This window comes from Podarcis vaucheri, assembly GCF_965113315.1.
Source record: "Podarcis vaucheri genome assembly, chromosome: 13".
In the NCBI taxonomy this organism is placed as follows: Eukaryota; Metazoa; Chordata; class Lepidosauria; order Squamata; family Lacertidae; genus Podarcis; species Podarcis vaucheri.
Window position 1 is genome coordinate 57,732,960 of NC_138751.1, and position 15,386 is coordinate 57,748,345.

At 44.8% G+C, this 15,386-nt stretch overlaps 1 protein-coding gene across 5 annotated transcripts in view; it reads left to right on the forward strand.

Annotated features, from left to right (window-relative positions):
- Positions 1-15,386, forward strand: part of FOXN4 (forkhead box N4) — a 61,716-nt gene that overhangs the window by 13,116 nt on the left and 33,214 nt on the right. For all 5 annotated transcript variants that reach the window (XM_082196108.1, XM_082196106.1, XM_082196110.1 and 2 more), the window contains exon 3: positions 12,077-12,198. The gene's annotated coding sequence lies outside the window, so the exon portion shown is untranslated. The remainder of the gene's footprint in view (positions 1-12,076; positions 12,199-15,386) is intronic.

Here is a 15,386-nt window from a genome sequence, read left to right on the forward strand (position 1 = left end):
TTTGACCTTATGCTCTTGGCTGAGTTTGACGTCCAACAAATATCCGGGTAATTGAAGTCCCCCATTACTACTATCTCCCTTCCTTTTGCATGCTTGGCCATCTGTTCCAGGAAGGCATCATCTATGTCCTCCGTTTGGCTTGGGGATCTATAGTAAACTCCCACAATGAGGTCTCTGTTATTCTTCTCTCCCTTAATTTTGACCCAAATGCTCTCACTTTGGCTTTGAGGTTCTAAATCTTGGATCTCTTCACAGGTATACACACCCCTGACATATAACGCCACTCCTCCTCCTTTCTTGTCTGGTCTGTTTCTCTGAAATAGATTGTATCCCTCCATTATTACATTCCAATTGTGGGACTTATCCCACCAGGTTTCAGTGATGCCTATTATGTCATATTTAGTTTGCTGTACCAAGAGCTCAAGCTCATCTTGTTTATTTCCCATGCTTTGCGCATTAGTGTACAGACATTGAAGTCCATTAATCATTCCCCCGTGTCTCTTATTTAAGGATTTTTTCCTCCCTCCACTAGGTCCGCGTGCTGTTTGCTCCATTTGGTCTATGACATTTGGATGATCATCTTCATTAATTGATAGACTCCTACCTTCAGGAGCACTGTCTCCCTCCCCCACATTAGTCAGTTTAAAGCCCTCCTGATGAGGTTTCTGAGATTTTTGGCAAAAACATTTCTCCCAACCGTTGTGAGGTGCAGCCCATCACTTGCCAGAAGTCCATCTTCAAGAAACTGCAGTCCGTGATCTAAGAATCCAAACCGTTCCTGTTTACACCATTTGCGAAGCCAGCTGTTCACTTCCACTATTTCCCCCTCTCTCCCTGGGCCACGTCGTTCAACTGGGAGGACAGACGAGATGACAATTTGTGCATTTAGTTGCTTCAATTTCCTGCCGAGAGCCTCGTAGTCTCTTTTGATCTTCTGGAGGCTATTGCTTGCAGTGTCATTGGTTCCCACATGAACCAAGAGGAAGGGGTATTCGTCAGTGGGTTTTATGATTCCTTGCAGTCGTTCAGTTACATCTTGGATCTTAGCCCCGGGGAGACAGCACACTTCCCGAGACATCTTGTCAGGCCCACAGATCACTGCTTCTGTTCCCCTCAGTAGGGAATCCCCTATCACCACTACACGCCTCCTCTTGGGTTTGGTCGGGGTTCTTCCGTGAATTTAGTTAAAATGGGTGTAATACCTGAAAGCTGTTAAATGGAAGATGGAGCAAGCTTGTCTTTTCCTGCTCCAGAGGGCAGGATGGGGACCAAGGGATGTTTCATGTTTTATTTTGTTGGAAGGCGCCCAGAGTGGCTGGGGCAACATATAAATAAATTGTTGTTATTGTTATTGTTACAATGGCAAGAAACGTGATTCCAACTAAACATCAGGAAGATCTTACTTGTGGTAAGAGTGGAATGGTCTCCTTCAAGAGGTTGTAGACTCTCCTTCCTTGCATTGCAGGGATTAGACTAGATCCCAATCAGGATCCCTTCCAACTCTATGAGTCTACAAATTTTCTATGATTCTACAATTCTATGACTCTACAAATTTTCAGGTGTAAATTGTACAGAGGGAGTCCAATTTTGATTCAGAAAACTGTCAAACAGCTCTTACTGTCAGAAAGTTCTTCCTGATGTTTAGTCTGAATCTCCTTTCTTGTAACTTGAAGCCATTGGTTCAAGTCCTAACCTCCAGAGCAGGAGAAAACAAGCTTGCTCCATCTTCCATGTGACAGCTCTTGAGATATCTGAAGATGGCTATCATATCTCTTCTCAGTCTCCTCTTTTCTAGGATAAACATCAGCAGCTACTTCAACTGATCGTCTGCACACCTTCCAGCTTATCAACATCTTTCTTAAATTGTGGTGCCTAGAATCATGGGTATAGCCAAGATTTTTGTTAGGGGGCAGGCTTTTGTTTGGGGGGGTGCAGAACCTCAGATTTGTATGCCCATGCCCAGAATTGGACACAGTATTCCAGGTGTGGTCCGACCAAGGCAGAATAGAGGGGTTCTATTACTTCTCTTCATCTGGACACTAGACATCTGTTGATGCAGCCGAGAATAGCATTAGCTTTTTCTGCATCTGCATCACACTGTTGACTCATGTTCAGCTTGTGGTCCACCAAGACCTCCGGATCTTTTTCATATGTACTGCTAGTAAGCCAGGTGTACCACATCCTCTATTTGTTTATCTGGTTCTTCCTGCCTAAGTGCAGAACCTGACATTTGTCCCTATTGAAATTCATTTTGTTAGCTTGAGCCCAGTTCTCCAATTTGTTGAGGTCATTTTGAATTTGGAATCTGTCTTCTGTGGCATCAGCTCCCCTCCCAGTTTGGTGTCATCTGCAAATTGGATGAGCATCCCCTCAATTCCTTCATCCAAGTCGTTTATAAAGTCGTTGAACAACAGTGGGCCCAGAACAGAGCCCTGCATCACCCCATTTATTACTTTTTTCCTGGATGATGAGGAACCAATAATGAGTACTCTTTGGGTTTGGTCAGTCAACCTGCTACAAATCCACCTGTTACCTCATTCAACCCACATTTTACCAGCTTCATCACAAGAATATCATGGGGAACTTTGTCAAAAGCCTTGCTGAAATCAAGATATACTACATCCACAGCATTCTCCAGATCCACCAAGCTTGTGATTCCACCAAAGAAAGAAATTAGTTTTCTTCTCAGGCAAGTAAAGTGTACCAGAATTTACATAGAATCTTAGAGTTGGAAGGGACCCCAAGGGTCATCTAGTCCAACCCCCTGCAATGCAGAAATCTCAGCTAAAGCATCCAGGACAGATGGCCATCCAACCTCTGCTTAAAAACCTCCAAGGAAGGAGAGCCCACAAACTCTCATGGGAGTCTGTTCCACTACCAAACAGCTCTTACTGTCAGAAAGTTTTCCCTGATGCTTAGTTGGGATTTCCTTTCTTGCAACTTGAAGCCATTGGGTCGAGTCCTACCCTCCAGAGCAGGAGAAAACAAGCATGCCCCCTCCTCCATGAGACAGCCCTTGAGATATTTGAAGATGGCTGTCAAATCTCCTCTCAGTCTCTTCTTTTCCAGGCTAAACATACCCAGCTCCTTCAAGCACTCCTCATAAGCAGGGGCGGAGGAAGAGGGGGCGGTGGGGGCGGGCCGCCCCAGGTGTCACCACTGAGGGGTGTGACAAAATGCCGGGCGGCACTCGCCGTGGGGCTTGCACCCATGCCTGAGCTATGCATCTCTCCTGAGCGAGATGTGGTGGCTTGGGTGCACCACTGCCCAAATGGTCCACCCGCTGCCTCCCCCCGCCCCAGCTGTGGGGCGGCTGAATGGGAGGAGGCAGGCAGACTCCTCGGAGGCCCCACGGAGCCAGCTGGTCCCGCCTTCAGGCACACCGCCCCAGGCAGCCGATGGGCTTGCTCCACTGCTACTCATAAGGCTTGGTTGATCCCTTGATCCTCTTGCTTGCCCTCCTCTGCGCACCATCCAGCTTGTCAACATCCTTCTTACATTGTGGTGCCCAGAACTGGACACAGTGTTCCAGGTGTGGTCTGGAATAGAGTGGGACCATGACTTCCCTTGGTCTGGACACTAGACTTCTGTTGCTGCAGCCTAGAATAGCATTAGCTTTTTTTGCTGCTTCCTCACATGGTTGACTCATGTTCAGCTTGCGGTCCACTAAGACCCCAATATTCTTTCCACATGTACTGCTAGTAAGCCAGTGTAAAGGGCACACATGGTGTAAATGCATATATAAGTGAAGATAACATAAAAAAATTATAGGAGGAGGAACTGTTTTGCAAAGATGTGTATAGTAGGCTAAATTGCAGGAGAAAACTGCACTAAAGTGCTAGTGAATTTCATGAGGAATATTTTTTAAAACATTTGCAAACCAATGTGGAGAACTAAACAGATGACTACAAAAATGAGAAGCTGAGGAGGGTTTCCCTCAAAAGAGAACCCCTACCTGCAAACAACCCCCCATAAATCATACAACAGCAACACCTCAACAATGACCCCAAATTGTTTTTTAAAAGAGAAATTTAAAAAATAAGTGGAAGAGGCAGGGTGCCTTGTTGGGCTCCAGGGGGGATGATTTCTCAGAGATTTGCAATGCCCATGGGCACATGTTAGGAACCCCTGTTTTTTATGTATTTGATTTTTATTTTCCTGGAGGCCCCCCAAAAGACATGATGAAAACCTATATTCCCACACATAAACAACTAACAGCAGTATACATCTGCAAAACACATTCTTATTAAGTGATCCACAAGTTAATGTAAACCTTTGGGACTGGTCTTTGGTTTTCTGGAGAATTTCTGAACAAACTAAAGCTCCCCCTTTCTCCCGCCAAGGTGTCCCTTTGTGCTTTGTTCCTCTAGCTGGTCTTAACTTGTGGATCAATCTTCCCATAAGGGCAAGAGGCTATCCTCTTTTGTACCAGGGATTCAGGGTTGCACCTTTTAAGTCATTCCGGAATGCAGCTATAACCATTTATGCTGCCACTAAGAGAAATCCCAGTTAGTGGTTTATCCACCTAGTCCTGATTCTCATTTAAATACAGATTCAGTAATGCAAGGGCTGCAGACTTTGCGACATGCTGTTGAGTAATTTTACTTAATTCATTACTATCTAGATGGCTTCCCCTTTCCTCAATTTAATCCCCACAACAACCCTGCAAGGTAAGTCAGGCTTAGAAGCAGCGACTGGCCCCCAAGGCTACCCAGTGAGCTTCATGGCCAAGTGAGGATTTGAACCCTGGTCCCTGCCAGGTTTAGTCTAACCGCTACACAGCACTAGCTCTATTACATTAAACCCTGAGTAAAATACTTGTTGACACTTTAAACACTTGCTCATTAAACACTTGTTCCCCCCAATCTGCCACCCTCGGACATGCCCACCACAAGTGCCTATAGCTGCCTCTCTCCCAGCCCCTCGCCAGGACACAGAGCCCCCATTCTAAGGCTGTGCTGGTTGTACTTTTGCTCTTGGGAGGTGGGGTTCTTAGAAGCCAGATGCCTAAGGAAAGTGCTTCAGACCCCACGCCTCATCCTCTTTTCTGCCATGCTCCCTTTAGGGCAATGGGCCAAGCGCCACTCTGGAACCTGCAGCATTTTTCTGGCAAATGCTCTAATTATTCCTATTGCGTTTTACAGCCTGCATTCAGCTCCATGCCATCCTACCTCCATGCAGAGAGATCTCCGACCCGTTATTCTTTCCAGGAGTTCAGATTCCTGCCTTGCTCTGACATGATGAATGACTTTTGAGCAATCTGATACGTGCCGTGCCCCTCCGTCTTGCACACCCATTCCATTGCCAGTTGTCTTAAATGACCAGATCCGAACGGCATTGTTTGCAGTCAGACAAAATGGAAAGAGGAATTCCTTACCACATGCCAGGATGTCTCTTGTTCGAATTTAATTGAATTCTTGCTTGTGCTAAAACAGCCATCAATTATTCAAGGCCGCATTCATTAATTCTAAATATTACAAGTAATAAGTGGGGTGTTATTGCACCGTTAAGGATTCAGGCAGATAAATGCACCTGCTTGTTGCATTTTAATCCTGCATATTTGATCAGTCATCAAGCCTGGAAAGGATTTAACCTGCTGCAGCTCATGAGAGATGGGAAATGGATATTTATTTTACAGAGAGCTAGTTACCAATCTAGTCAACAGTGTGATGCAGCAGCAAAAAAAGAGAGAAATGAATGCTGTTCTAGAGTGCAACAACAGAAGAATATAATGTCCAGATCAAGGGAAATAATAGTATCTCTCTCTTCTGCCTTGGTCAGACCCCACCTAGAACAACACTGTGTTCAGTTCAAGGAAGGCATTGGCAATCTGGAAGGTGTGTAGAGGATGGCAACCAGGATGATCCAGGGTTTGGAAACTAAGGTGGAATCTACACACATATAAAAAGCGTTCTGAAAATGCTTTTTTAAAACCGTTTTTTAAAAATACATTGAATTTTCCATAAGGCTCACCATCACCATCCAGTGTCACACTTAAAACATTTTATTTGCAGCTGTATAGCTGAGTTCCAAGCCTTAAGAGGAGCAGCTGAGGGAGCTGAGGATGTTTAGCCTGGAGTCTGGAGAAGAGGAGACGGAGAGGAGATACGATGGCCATCTTCAAATATCTCAAAGGCTGTTACACAGAAGATGGAGCAAGTGTGTTTTCTCCTGCTCCGGAGGGTGGGACTCAAAACCATGGCTTCAAGTTACAAGAAAGGAGATTCCGACTAAACATCAGAAAAAACTTTCTGCCAGTAAGATTGGTTTGACAGTGGAACTGTTTCCTTCAGCAGGTTGTGGGCTCTCCTTCCTCGGAGTTTTTTAAGAAGAAGTTGGATGGCCGTCTGTCATGAATGCTTCAGTTGAGATTCCTGCATTGCAGGGGGTTGCACTCAGTGCTTTTTTTCTTAGAAAAAAATGTTGAGGGGTACTCTCATTTTGACTCAAGAAGATCACCATTTTATTGTTCAAATCGGAAAAAATAAATACAGTAAATGGACAAAAGTAAAAAGATTCACAAAATATTTAGGGGGTCTGTGTACCCCCAGGAAAAAAGCACTAGCTGCACTAAATGGAGCTCAGGGTCCCTTTCACCTCTACAATTCTATGATTCTATTATCACTAGCATTGCTTAAAAGAGTAAATAAAACACAAAGAGGTCCCATTGGCAAGAGGGGAAATCTTTACTTACGGTGTTTTCATCTTTATGAGGTCGGCTGCCTTGTGCATTTTTCCTGACTATCTGTTAGTCTGAGCCCTGTCCTCTGCTGATGGGGGGCCTGCAAGGTCTACACAAGACTGACTTAGTGACACAAGAGAGCATCCTCAGAAGACAATGTCCACCACAAACACCCCCCTCCATGCTAGAATGCTGGCTTTCCTAAATACTAATTCAACAAGCACATTAAATCTTATCAAGTCTGCAAGTTAGTATTGTAATAAATGAAAATCTGCCCTTATTCCCTTATGGGGGAATAAGAGCCCTTATAGAGTCTTTTGCAGGTTCTCCATCGGTCGGAGAAAATAACAGTCCAACCAGAGAATATTGAGAAGCAAAGCAGCTGAAAAGCCTGATCTTTATTGAACTGTTGCAATAGGATGCTCCCCTCACACACAGGAAAGGAGGAGGACCCCAAACAAAGGTGTGCCCGCCCTTATATAGACATTTTTAATTGCCTGCCCTGGAGTCCAAGACCACCCTCAGAAACATCATACCTACATCACAGAAAGGGTGTAGCTCAAGAGAAATCTGAGTTCGTTGTTTACCTCCTGTCTGGCAGGTAACCTGTTAATGCTCACTTGATTGGATACCCTGGGGAGCCTGGCCAGTCTTTTGTAATGATAAATACTTAGTTCCTGAGCCAGGTCACAGGCTCACCCTATTCATACACAGACATACCCTTAAGACAGGATTTGTGAATGAAAAGACAATGGAGAGGCTTTTCCATTTTCCTTGACCTTGCAGAGAAATCATTTGGTCAGTTTGGGAGTCAAAATGGTTTCCAGGCTGTTTTCCTGTGCTGCTTCAGACATGTGGTTCATATATTTATGTACGTGTTTGCTTGGTACATTTATGAACATTTATTATATATAGACCTGAATTTTTTTATTTCAGTATAACTAAGGAGATAGTACAAGAATATTTGGCTAGTTTAGATGTATTCAAGTCTCCAGGGCCAGATGAACTGCATCCAAGAGTATTAAAAGAACTGGCAGATGTGATCTCAGAACCACTGGCAGTCATCTTTGAGAATTCCTGGAGAACAGGCGAAGTCCCGGCAGACTGGAGGAGGGCAAATGTTGTCCCTATTTTCAAAAAGGGGAAAAGAGAGGACCCAAATAATTACCGCCCAGTCAGTCTGACATCAATAGCAGGGAAGATTCTGGAGCAGATCATTAAGCAAACAGTCTGTGAGCACCTAGAAAGGAATGCTGTGATCACCAATAGTCAGCATGTATTTCTGAAAAATAAGTCATGTCAGACTAACCTGATCTCGTTTTTTGACAGAATTACAAGCCTGGTAGATGAAGGGAACGCAGTGGATGTAGCCTACCTTGATTTCAGCAAAGCATTTGACAAGGTGCCCCATGATATTCTTGTAAAGAAGCTGGTAAAATGCGGTCTTGACTATGCTACCACTCAGTGGATTTGTAACTGGCTGACTGACCGAACCCAAAGGGTGCTCATCAATGGTTCCTCTTCATCCTGGAGAAGAGTGACTAGTGGGGTGCCACAGGGTTCTGTCTTGGGCCCGGTCTTATTCAACATCTTTATCAACGACTTGGATGATGGACTCAAGGGCATCCTGATCAAATTTGCAGATGACACCAAACTGGGAGGGGTGGCTAACACCCCAGAGGACAGGATCACACTTCAAAACGACCTTGACAGATTAGAGAACTGGGCAAAAACAAACAAGATGAATTTTAACAGGGAGAAATGTAAAGTATTGCACTTGGGCAAAAAAAATGAGAGGCACAAATACAAGATGGGTGACACCTGGCTTGAGAGCAGTACATGTGAAAAGGATCTAGGAGTCTTGGTTGACCACAAACTTGACATGAGCCAACAGTGTGACGCGGCAGCTAAAAAAGCCAATGCAATTCTGGGCTGCATCAATAGGAGTATAGCATCTAGATCAAGGGAAGTAATAGTGCCACTGTATTCTGCTCTGGTCAGACCACACCTGGAGTACTGTGTCCAGTTCTGGGCACCACAGTTCAAAAAGGACACTGACAAACTGGAACGTGTCCAGAGGAGGGCAACCAAAATGTTCAAAGGCCTGGAAACGATGCCTTATGAGGAACGGCTAAGGGAGCTGGGCATGTTTAGCCTGGAGAAGAGGAGGTTAAGGGGTGATATGATAGCCATGTTCAAATATATAAAAGGATGTCACATAGAGGAGGGAGAAAGGTTGTTTTCTACTGCTCCAGAGAAGCGGACACGGAGCAATGGATCCAAACTACAAGAAAGAAGATTCCACCTAAACATTAGGAAGAACTTCCTGACAGTAAGAGCTGTTCGACAGTGGAATTTGCTGCCAAGGAGTGTGGTGGAGTCTCCTACTTTGGAGGTCTTTAAGCAGAGGCTTGACAACCATATGTCAGGAGTGCTCTGATGGTGTTTCCTGCTTGGCAGGGGGTTGGACTCGATGGCCCTTGTGGTCTCTTCCAACTCTATGATTCTATGATTCTATGATCAGTATAAACCGCTGGAACTGGAGAAATTTCTGGAGAAATTGTAAACGAATCCAGTTATCATCACTGGTCCTGCTGTAAGGAGGGGTACGATTAGCTCTTTACATTGACGCCCCCCCCCCAAATATACTCCTCAAATATACTTAGAAGAGACAGCTTATGTTACAACCTGCGATTGTGGGAAACCAGAGCCTAGACTTCCCATTTAGGGTTTTTAATGTTGCAATTCTTAACACCCTTTGCGGAGAGGGGGACCCTGTTTTCCAATACTCATGCACAGAAATGAGCACACATCTGGAGAGGATTTCATCAGAGTCACCCAAGCTGGCCTTTGCTGTGGGAGAGCATCCTTGGGGGCTGAGGAGAAGCCCCTGTGTCCTGCGAATCGCCTTGGAGGGACTCTGGAGAGGAAGAGCAGAAAGAGATGTAACGTCACGCAGTCCTGTTCCTTTGGCTTGTGTCTGCTTGCAGCATCTGTTCCAGATCAGGACTCTGTCCCTTTCTGCCTCCCTTCTGACATGCCCCTCCTGAAGAATGTGGCAGCCCAACATCAGCTGAGGTCTGAATGAGCTCATTGTTGCCCCTGTTATTCTGGTCATAATCTCCAACTCTCTTTCCTGGATTGCTTTTTTGGTGGGGGGACAACGACAAAGGTGACAACAGAGATTAATCCCTCTGCGGGGCTGCTATACCTTCACTCTTACTTTTGTGAATACTTCTCATCTTTTAGGGTTTTTTTAAAGACTATCATTTAGAGCTGGGGTGTAACAAAAGCTTTGCAAAAGCAGAGGTCTTCTTAGCAAGCATTTGCTCTTGGGCTGCCTGAACTGCCAAGCCTCTCAGCCTAGGACTGTCCAGGGGAAGGGGCTGTTTTTGGCGCTCATTGCAAATGGGAATGGAAATCACAGGGCCTTGTGAAACTGAAGCATGCATGAGATCAGAAAATGTTCTGGGACTTCTTCAGATCTTAACATTCACCAGAGGTGGGGTAGAAATTTGGTTTGGTTTGCATTTTAATGTGGACTGGTCTCATTCTCAAAACAATATGCAAACCAGAGTGCAGCTTGCCTTTAAAATTTGCATTTCTCCAGATTTTACAATGCAGAAAAATGTGTTCAAACATGCATATTTATGGAACAATTTAATTTTTTCTTTATTATTAAAAGCTAAAATAACATTTAAACTGTATTATATTTGGGGGAAATTCTTTTTAAAATGTGTTATATTAGGCAAAATCACATGCAAAGGTGTGTTTATTAGGAGGAAGAGAGTTTTAATGTTCAACATATATAGATATTTAACACAAATGAATGTGGAAATGTGTTGGACTGGAAATACTGGAAAATGAAAAATTTAGAGAAACGTAAATTGACAGATCTAACAATCCCTGCCATCCACCTTGAATTACAATGGAAGCATTTATGACACACTGAGTATATTTTGATTTTTCAGCTGTCAGATTACACACACACACAAAGCAGCAAAGAGGAATGAGATGTAATTGATTATTTAATAAATTGCATACCACTTTTCAAGGGGAAAAATCATCCAAAATATGTTTACAAATGACATATCAGATAAGCAATAAAATACAATTTAAGACTGCAAAGCACTGCCAAAATCTTAAAATAATATTTCAAAATGTTTCTAAAAAGCCAAGAGGACCAATGCTAATCCAGCATAATGTAAAATTATCAAAATCAGGTAAACATTGGAAAGTTATGCAGCTCAGATCAAACAAGTTGCTAAAGGTGGTGGGAAAAGGTGGAGCGTCTTGAAGGCTGCAAGAGAATGAAGAGAACAACCTAAGAAGAGCCGGCTATATCCAGCCAATGGCCCATCATCTTCTCCCAGCGGCCAAATGGATGGGCCGGCCTGGTCAGACTCTGACATCTCACGTAATCACATTCCACTGTTGTGGGACTGCCGCTAAGAATGCCTTCATCATGAGGAAGAACTTCCTGACAGTAAGAGCTGTTCGACAGTGGAATTTGCTGCCAAGGAGTGTGGTGGAGTCTCCTTCTTTGGAGGTCTTCAAGCAGAGGCTTGACAACCATATGTCAGGAGTGCTCTGATGGTGTTTCCTGCTTGGCAGGGGGTTGGACACGATGGCCCTTGTGGTCTCTTCCAACTCTATGATTCTATGAGCGCTTCACAGACATTTCATAGTGGATTGAGTAACTTCATTGATTGACTGTAAACTATCATCATCATTATTAAAGATTTCCTTATACTACGTCAGATCCTGGCTCCACCTAGCTCAATGTTTTCTCCTTACAAGGCAGATGTTGTGCCACGGAGCTATGGCCGCTTCGCCTAAGAGAGTGTGTATTGTTTTGAAAATGGCCAAAAACAATAAAAGGAGCAGAATTGGTTTTCTCCTGACTCCAAAGCAGACAAAAGAGCAGGATTGTGCTGGGCACCATCCACTGTGCAGTCCTTTCCTGCCAAAGTCCGGTAGACGTGGAGGGGGAAGCCGGGATTCTCCTGGAGGGCTCCTATTCCTCAGAAGGTCTTCTGCAGATTTTCCTGAATGACTAAGCCCATTGTGTTTTATTTAACTGCAGAACTATAGGACCCAATTAAAAATAATGAGGCCCGTCTCCACCTGCCAGGCTCAGTTAGTGATAATGGAAGCTGATAGCTCCTGGAATATATTCATTTTTGTCTGATAGGTGAACTAGGGCAGGGGTCTTGGCTTGGGTCAGTGGCACATCCCTAGCAACAAAACATGGGTCATTTGCACCCAAGGGGGCCTTTAGGAACCCAGTGATTAAATAAGGAAGTAGGAAGTAAATCAAATACCCCCCCCCTCTCTCCGTTTCAGCTGCATTTTACTGTTTGGCTATTCATCAGATTATTCCCTCTCTTTAAGGCCAATGGGAAAAATCCTCTGACTGTGGACAGATGAGGAGAGGGATCCATTTGACATCACACATCCAGGGACAAAGAAAACAAGCAATGTGATTCTGGTCCACATTGAGGAGTTGTGGAAAGGTCAGTATTCCCTGCCCTGTCCCAGAACCACCATACAAGCCTAATTGTATTACGAAAACCTGAACTTGATCGCGTTTGGGTTTAACTGAAAGAATTATTAGAAGTGCTGACATCTGCATGGCGAGATCAATATAAAATCACAGAGCTTTTAGTTAATGCACCAGGTTTCTTTTATCATTCAGCTCCCTCTTGAGGTATTAAAAAATACACATATATATTTACCCGTCAATGGAGACAGTGTGCTGGGGATATGTCCTAAATGAGAGCCACATGGGAGGAAGCAAGCCCAGTGGATGGTGTTTATTATTGGCTCAGGCCTTTCAAAACATACTATTTTGTGTGTGTGTGAGAGAGAGAGAGAGAGAGGAGGGGGGATTTGAACTTGGCCATCTGACATGACTGGTTCTTGAATTAACCTTAAGTATCTGTGCGGCGAGAGCACTCCAAACTTGGAGAAGCTGGACAGGACCTGTCATTTTGAATGAGTAATCCATCCTGAGTGCAGAGGCGAGGCAACACATTGCTTCCCCCTTCAGTCACGGAGAAGGGCAATCACTATCTGTCAGCAGCTCTTAAAACACACACACACACTCCAAGATGGGATGCTTAACTTATTGGCAGCAATTCAGCCCTGGCACCTCCACTGTCAGCAGTGGGTGACTTTGACACTTGTTAGTAGGTGACCACGGTGCAAGCTGCGCACCACCTCCCGTCTCTCTTGGCCATGAGAATTTTTTTTAAAAAACCCACTAACATCCTTCTCTGTGTCTAATGATGTTCCTGAGAGAGGCGAGAACAGCCTTTCCTGCGTTCTCCACCCACCTTGAGCCACTGCAAACAGCAGCCAGCAAATGCCTTAAAGGGACGCAATCCATCATCCAATAGTCCAGCACCCATTCCTTCGGATGAGATTGCGCAGCATAAACAGCTTATGGTGGGAGTTTGTGTTACATCCATTGCAGAGCTAATAACAATGTGGATTCTGTGTATTTGGGCTTGAATAGACCAGTGCATAGCTACCGTGAACCATGGAGCTTGCTCCCACGGGAGGCAGTGATGGCCACCAGCCTGGATGGCTTTAAAAGAGGAATAGAGAAATTCACAGAGCTACCAGCCAGGATGGCTCTGCTCTGCCTCCATGTGCTTCTGAATGCCCATTGCTGGGCATAGCAGGAGGGGGCAGGGCTCTTGCGCTTGGGTCCGGCTTGCGGGTTTCCTGAACACATCTGGTTGGACAATGTGAGAACATGGATCCTGGACTGGATGGGCCACTGGCCTGATCCAGCAACTCTTCTTATGTTCTTGGCCGCAGATTGTATCCTATTAGAAAAGTGTATATTGGAGCAATCTAAGTTAGGCTGGCTGATGAAGTTCCATTACATGGGAAGAACGTGAGACATGCCCAAAGCTGTTTTGAGGGCGCAGCCATGGGGGGAGGACATGCCCCCTTCCAGGGGAGCAGCACAATGGCACCATCACCTATTCTCCTCCAGACCTCTTTTGGTGGCAGAACTTTGCAGCTATCCTGACATCATTGGGAGCAATTTTTTAAGCTTTCCCACATCACTACAAGAGCACGTAGGTAGCCGGGGATGTGTGTCTGCCTTTTTGCACCATTTCCTGTGTTTTGTGTGTGTGTCCCAGGATAAGTGAATATTGGATACAGCAGCTGTTCTGATTCCTCCCCTCCTCCTCCCCCTAACTGCATCAGCATAAATTATGGGTATAGGATTGCTCTGCATGTTGCTTTTTTCCTCTATAGTTGACAACTAGGATAGCTACTCTCAAGTTATATATATAGTTTAAAAATGCACACAAAACTCAGCAGGTAGCTTGTGAATTTTTTCTCTGGTCTACAGTTATTAGTATCAATAAGAAAAGATTATGTAGGGAAAGAGGAAGGGGAAATGTCTGAAAGATACCAGAAATCCCCTTTTGTCCTTGTGTTCCCCATTGTTGTTGTTTAGTCGTTTAGTCGTGTCCGACTCTTCGTGACCCCATGGACCAGAGCACGCCAGGCACTTCTGTCCTCCACTGCCTCCCGCAGTTTGATCAAACTCATGCTAGTAGCTTCAAGAACACCATCCAACCATCTCATTCTCTGTCGTCCCCTTCTCCTTGTGCCCTCCATCTTTCCCAACATCAGGGTCTTTTCCAGGGAGTCCTCTCTTCTCATGAGGTGGCCAAAGTATTGGAGCCTCAGCTTCACGATCTGTCCTTCCAGTGAGCACTCAGGGCTGATTTCCTTCAGAATGGAGAGGTTTGATCTTCTTGCAGTCCATGGGACTCTCAAGAGTCTCCTCCAGCACCATAATTCAAAAGCATCAATTCTTCGGCGATCAGCCTTCTTTATGGTCCAGCTCTCACTTCCATACATCACTACTGGGAAAACCATGGCTTTTACTATATGGACCTTTGTTGGCAAGGTGATGTCTCTGCTTTTTAAGATGTTGTCTAGGTTTGCCATCGCCTTTCTCCCAAGGAGCAGGCGTCTTTTAATTTCGTGACTGCTGTCACCATCTGCACTGATCATGGAGCCCAAGAAAGTAAAATCTCTCACTGCCTCCATTTCTTCCCCATCTATTTGCCAGGAGGTGATGGGCCCAGTGGCCATGATCTTCGTTTTTTTGATGTTGAGCTTCAGACCATATTTTGCGCTCTCCTCTTTCACCCTCATTAAAAGGTTCTTTAATTCCTCTTCACTTTCTGCCATCAAGGTTGTGTCATCTGCATATCTGAGGTTGTTGATATTTCTTCCGGCAATCTTAATTCCGGCTTGGGATTCATCCAGCCCAGCCTTTCGCATGATGAATTCTGCATATAAGTTAAATAAGCAGGGAGACAATATACAGCCTTGCCGTACTCCTTTCCCAATTTGGAACCAATCAGTTGTTCCATATCCAGTTCTAACTGTAGCTTCTTGTCCCACATAGAGATTTCGCAGGAGACAGATGAGGTGATCAGGCACTCCCATTTCTTTAAGAACTTGCCATAGTTTGCTGTGGTCAACACAGTCAAAGGCTTTTGCATAGTCAATGAAGCAGAAGTAGATGTCTTTCTGGAACTCTCTAGCTTTCTCCGTAATCCAGCGCATGTTTGCAATTTGGTCTCTGGTTCCTCTGCCTCTTCTAAATCCAGCTTGCACTTCTGGGAGTTCTCGGTCCACATACTGCTTGAGCCTTCCTTGT